The sequence below is a fragment of the Lontra canadensis genome, unplaced genomic scaffold, assembly GCF_010015895.1.
Source record: "Lontra canadensis isolate GAN:19392208 unplaced genomic scaffold, GSC_riverotter_1.0 scaffold2, whole genome shotgun sequence".
In the NCBI taxonomy this organism is placed as follows: domain Eukaryota; kingdom Metazoa; phylum Chordata; class Mammalia; order Carnivora; family Mustelidae; genus Lontra; species Lontra canadensis.
The window spans coordinates 65,531,301-65,538,079 of NW_022630996.1; the positions used below are offsets into that span (position 1 = coordinate 65,531,301).

Below are 6,779 nucleotides of genomic sequence, written 5' to 3' on the forward strand. Positions count from 1 at the left end.
GTCTCTGCCTAAAGATACATCTTACTTTGTCTTTTAAATTTTCTCTCAGTCACTTGGTGACTGAAGAATTGGGGACTTTTCTCTCTGGGTGTAGTCTTTCAACAAAGGCTAGTCTAGTTGAGCAATGGCTGCTGGGGAGGAAGATGGATTTATAGTGAGGTTTGCCTCTATCAATATGTGATGTAGATATAACATGCTAATTTGAAGAGAAAGGATCAGTGATATGCACCTTCCAAATGTGACTCTTCGAAGGACTCTTTATTCTTTTCTTTTTTTTAACTTAAGTTATTCAGTTTTCCATAAAATTGTGCATAAAAAAATCCCTAATAAAACATGAGAGAGTGTCTATTATGAGCAGGCAGCTTAAATTCTCTCCCCAAACTTGATTCTCCATTTCTCTATTGCTGGAGATTATCTTGGGCTCTGTACTTGTCTAACCTTAGTTAATAATACTAAGGTAATAATACTAGTCCCTACCCCACAGGGTTGTTTGAGGGCATACCAAGGTGAGATACACGAAATGCCTTCTGTATACTTAGTCTTATGTGAAGTCTTATATAAATCGTATAGCAGGTGTTACTATTCACTGGTAAAGCATTTGGGCTCTGAAGTGAAGATTCTTGGTTCTAAATTGCTGTTTCATTACTAGTGTGTGTAGCTTATATACTAACCTCACTAAACCTTGTTCTATCTGTAAGAGGATAAAACCAATACCTACTTTGCAGTATTGTTTTAAGAATTGAAGGATATCATATATATAAATATTGCAGTGTAGCACCTAGAAAGTGCTAAACAATTATAGAAGTTATTATTAATAGGATCATTTTCATATTAATGCTGACAATAGAAAACTGGATAATAACATTTACTTCAAGGTTTAATTGAGATTGTTCCTTATTCCTTTTTTTCCTATGGAAATCTGATGAAGACTTTCCAGGCTCTGTGTCTGTTCTTTTCATGTGTAAATGTGATTTTTTTTTTTTGCTACATTAGCATCTTAAATTCTGAAGTCCTTAGAGACCAGTTGGTGAGGAAAGGATTTTCTATTCATTCTTCCATCATCCTGCACATGAAGCTTTACTCTGTCAGGGGACATGGGCTTGTTGGATGGACTGGCTGTGATACTCTTTGCTTACTAGCCTGCATGCTCTGCTGGTAAGATGCTAGCCCCAGCTAGTTACTCCATCAATTACCAGATATTTTATCAGTTAATTTCCACAACCCTCCCTAGGGCAGATGAGAATTTCTGGATTCCTTCCATGACCTTATAGCCAAACTGGAGATCTCCACTCAGGCCCTTTCTCTGCCCCACCCTGCCATGTCTCTGACTTGAGACTGAGACAAGCTTCCCTGGGTTGGCTGCTCTCCATCCTAATTGCCAAAGCAAATGTGGAGAAAAATCCCCCAAGTTACTGACAATGGAAGAAAAGTAGGACTTTCCTTAGCTACTCCTTTTTTTTTTTTTTTTAAAGATTTTATTTATTATTTGAAAGACAGAGCTCAAGTAGGCAGAGAGGCAGGCAGAGAGAGAGAGGGGGGAAGCAGGCTCCCTGCTGAGCGGAGAACCCGATGCGGGACTCAATCCCAGGACCCTGAGATCAGGGTCTGACCCGAAGGCAGAGGCTTAACCCACTAAGCCACCCAGGCGCCCCCTCCTTAGCTACTTCTTGAGGAATATAGACTATTTTCCTTCCCTCCTAGCTAAAGAAAGGAACTCCAAGTTTTGAATCTCCTGTTACACATTTTACCACTTACTAGTTTTGCTTTTAAAAAGTCATCTACCTATATTTCGTTTCTCTTTTCCTGAAAAATTCAGCTCCTGTATATCAATTTCTTCCTCCAACACCACAGCTGTCCTAAATATTGGTGATGCCAACATCATCAAAAACCTCCAGTGTCTTGCCCTCAGATCCTTCAATGATACTGGCCTGACTTCTGCTACTCACTCCTGTTTATAGCCTAGATTTTTTGTCATTATTGTTAATGATATCTCTTCAGTCACTTCAGTTTCTAGCTTCTCCTTCTCTGATCATCACTTTTTATCTCTCCAGCTGACGTCCTTTAATGGTTTAGCTCCAACAATCCTTTTACTCTCAGAGACTTGAAACTATCTCATCTCCCACTTTTTCCATGTCCTTAAAACATGTCCTCACACCCTTTCTTCTGTTACAATTCCATGTTTCATCTTATAATCATTCCTTTGCACAGTACCACTACTCCCTTGTATCTCTCTTGTTCCATTATGCTGCATGGCTATAGTTAAGTAAGGCTCTTTGTAGCACCCATGCCCATACATGGAAAGTTGAAGATGGTTGGAGAAAATCTTGCCCTCCTGCTGATGGGTCTCATTTTAAATTTATGACACCCTCAAGTGGGCCCTAATGATGCCCAACAACCTTTTATATTTCTCTTGTATATTCACTCCCTCAGTACTTAGATAACTTTTCAGCCCTTTTCTTTCCTCGAGAATCCTTTTTATTTTATTTTTTTAAGATTTTATTTATTTATTTGACAGACAGAGATCACAAGTAGGCACAGAGACAGGCAGAGAGAGGGGAAGCAGGCTCCCAGCTGAGCAGAGAGCCCGATGTGGGGCTCGATCCCAGGACCTTGGGACCATGACCCAAGCTGAAGGCAGAGGCTTTAACCCACTGAGCCACCCAGGCACCCTTTTCCTTGAGAATCTTTATCACTTCTTCTCTTACTCTTATTCTCTCCTAATGATAATAAAACAAAAGCATCATGACACAGTTTGCCTTGGTTTACACCTTCTCATGTTTCTACTCGTGTATATCAGAGCTCATGTGTTCTTCCTTAACTCCTTTATATGAATGAACTGTCGAAATTCCTAACAAAGGAAATGCCTCTCTTCATTCACAAGGTCTCATGCCCTTATCCTTTTAAGAACTTTATGGTGATTTCCCTTTTTCATTCTTGCATCATCCGTTCTCTTTCTGTTGGACTTTTGCATGAGCATATAGTAATTTCTCTTAACAAAACAAGCTGCCTCTACTATTTCCCCCAGCTACTCCCCTCATTTCTCTCATTTATAGCAAAGCTCCTAAAGATTTGGCTCCATGCATTTACTCCAATTCTTTCTTCTCTTCTGGACTGAACCTACTCATTCAGATTTCATACCTCAGAACTCTTAAGAATCCTTGTGGTGTTCACCAGTGTTCTCCAAGTTGGCTAAATCCAATGCATTTATTTGGAGATCTTGATGTCTTGAAGATGATTCAGAACTAACATGTCACATCCTGAACTCTTCATCTTGTCATTCCCACCTCAGAATCAACATCCTCCTTTCCTTCTTCAAAATAACTTTTCTGTGTGGTACAGGAGTGGTGGTTACATGATCTATACTATTTGTTAAAATCTATACAAAATGATTGTTTTTTAATTTCATAGGATAAAATACAAAGCAGTGAAAATTGAATGATGGCACTTCTTTATTCAAACTTTCCAAAGTTTGAGCCAAAGCCCTTATAATGTCCTACAAGTCCATTCTGCTTTAGTCATACTGCACCTTATGTACCTCAAACAGAAGATACACACTTGTTTCAGGATCATTATACCATAGTCAAAGAATGTAGACTCTAATATTTCAATTAAAAAAATTTATACTTTCATAATTAGTCTAATATGTGGCCAATTTTTTTAAATGGATAAGGGACATTTTAAAAGGAATATTATCTCTAGCATAAATTTCCAAAACCAAATTTATTATTAGTCATTTTCTCTATAGCATCATTTTACTTTTGACTTAATCTGTCAAATAATGAGAAAAGATATTAAAATATGTCATCATAGTGGAAGCTTATTATCTAACATGATCAGCACTGGAGTGAACCAATTAATCCAAAAGATCTGTTAAGACTGGGGATAGAGTTTGATTGGTAGCAGAAGCAGAGAGCAGACCCCAGAGAGCCCTGAGCAGCCCTACCAACCCCCACTGGCCTAGTTACCATCACACCTGGGGAGACAGCCACAGTTGCCACAGACTCACGTCCTGACCTGCCATTGGGGATAAGAAGGTCATCACAAGGAAGGTTTTGGGAACAGTAAAATGGTTGAGTGTGAGAAATGGATATGGCTTCATCAACAGGAATGACACCAAGGAAGATGTGTTTGTATACCAGACTGCCATAAAGAACAATAATCCTGGGAGGCGCCGTCCCAGTGGAGGAGGTGGAGAGACGGTGGAGTTGGATGTTGTTGAAGGAGAAAAGGGTGTGGAGGCAGCAAATGTGACAGGCTGTTGTTGAGTTCCAGTGCAAGGCAGTAAATACGCAGCAGACTGGAACCATCATAAGACATTTTCCACGATGCAGGGGTCCTCCACACAATTACCAGCAGAATTACAGAACAGTGAGAGTGGGGAAAAGAAGGAGGGTTGGGAAAGTGCTCCTGAAGGCCAGGCCCCAACAGCACCAGCCCTACCACCGGTGACGGTTCCCACCTTACTGCATGTGCAGACCCTCTGGGTGTCAACCACAGTCTTCCAACCCTCCTTTGTGGGGAGAAGTGTTGGAAGGTGCTGACAACCAGGATGCAGGAGAACAAGACTGACCAGTGAGATAGAGTATGTGTCAGGCTTGTAGAGACCACAATTCCGCAGAGGTCCTCCTCTCCAAGGATAGCCTAGAGAGAATGGCAAGGAGGAAGATAAGGAAAATCAAGGAGATGGGACCCAAGGTCAGCAGCCACCTTGATGTTGGTGCTGCCACAGCTTCACTTGACAACACAGGCGCCCAGAAAACCCTGCACCACAAGATGCCAAAGAGACAAAAGCAGCTGATCCACCAGCTGAGAATTCCTCTACTTCTGAGGCTGAGCAGGGCCTGGCTGAGTAAATGCTGGCTTACCATCTCTACCATCATTTGGTTTAGTCATCCAGCATGAAGGAATGAAGATGAAGTTCCAGCAATAACATATCAACAAAAGATTGGTACTGAAGACCTGAAGTGCTTGCCTTTTTTTTTTTTTCTCCCATTGACCAGATAATGCAGATAGTTCTATTTATCTATGAAGCATGTTTTTTTTTTTTTTTTTTTTAACCTAAAGATGTCTCTTTTTGGTAATGACAAATGTGTTTTTTAAAAAAGCCTGGTTTTTCTCCACACACCTTTAAAAGTTTTAAGTTTTAAATTTTATCATATCTGGTCAAGTTGAGATTTTTAAGAACCTGATTTTAAATTCATAATAAAAGTTTACAATTTGATTTTTTTCAAAAAAGTCAACAAATGACAATCACCTATTAATAAAGGTCTTAAATAATAGTAGAAAAGACTGGGGACTGGGACACCTGGGTGGCTCAGTCTGTTAAGCATCTGCCTTTGGCTCAGTTCATGATGTCAGGGTCCTGGGATAGAGTCCCACATCGGGCTCTCTGCTCAGAGGGGAGTCTGCTTCTCCCTCTTCCTCTTCCTGCTGCTACCCTTGCTTATACTCTCTCTGTGTCAAATAAGGGAATAAAATTCACTTTAGAAAAAAAAAGACGGGATAAAGAGAAATAATGTATACATATTGAAAACATTTTTTCTTTCTTTTTCTTTCTTTCTTTCTTTCTTTCTTTCTTTCTTTCTTTCTTTCTTGGTTGGTTGAAAACATCACCTGTATTTACTCATTAATCTTTTGGTGCAAAGCCAAAGCCTTAGAGCATGGACCCTAAATTGGAGTTCTGTTACTTGTGTGACTTAATCACAGCTATTATGTAAGTTCTGTCATTTTAATTGGATTTTTAAAGTGGAGAGTACAGAGACATTTTTGAAAGTGATCTGAGTATAGAATGTGTCTAGGTTTTTACAATTAGTATTTGATCTCCTAATAATTTACATTTGTCCCCACCCCTAATTTGGCCAGAGTGTTTAGAGAGTCACACTGAGGCTTTATAAACTCATTGAGTTTTAATTAAGTATAAACTTTTTACATATTTTTAATATGCAGTATTTAATATACTACAGCAGGTTCAGTATCTGGTACTACAGATGTATGCATGTCTGGGAACAAATATGACTGACCATTGGTAAGCATGCAGTTCAGTTTGTGGGACTAGAAGGATAGGAGCATGCAGTGCGAGCATCCCATCAGTGGTTAGTGTTCAGAATGCTGTGGATATGTCAGCATGTTTTATAGAGGAATAGAAATTGTCTGTTAATCTAGAGAGTTAAGAGAGCTCTTACTGCATTACTGTGTTTCTGTTAATGTCAGCTTTTATTTTCAACACATTTTTTTGCTTTGTTTTATCCTTTATTTGATGCATAAAAGTTGATGACAGTTACAGCCTTTGAGCTTTGCTATTTGATACATAAAAGTAACATTCTTTGTTCCTTTGAAGCTTTCACCTCAAATTTGAATTTGTCTCTTACTGTTACTGTAACCTTTATTTAATGCTCCTTATCTCTTTGCTTTGTTTTCTGTTAGAGCTAGAGTTTCTTTGATATTTTTCCCTTTTGTAATTTGGAAGGCCTCCAAATTGCTAGAGATCAATTTGAAGAATTTAAAAAACTTTCTGGATTCTGTATTACTCAAAATATAGCTTCAGTAACTGTCAACTTTCCTCATTTAGATGAAGTGTGGGCAAACTTCCAATTTTTTTCACTCTCCTAACTTATATTTTGTAATATATTTTCCATAATCATTCTTCACAAATATTTATATACACAGGCACACATATGTGTGTATGCACACTTAAACAAATATGCACACACTCAAACATAATGCTCACTAACAAATTCCTCTTTTATTGGCTACTAATTTGGATTAATTTACTTGTATAT

The 6,779-nt window shown here is 38.7% G+C and overlaps 1 pseudogene; it reads left to right on the forward strand.

Annotated features, from left to right (window-relative positions):
• The first annotated feature begins 4,013 nt into the window (after positions 1-4,013).
• LOC116878805 lies at positions 4,014-4,853 on the forward strand (annotated as a pseudogene).
• Positions 4,854-6,779: the final 1,926 nt, after the last annotated feature.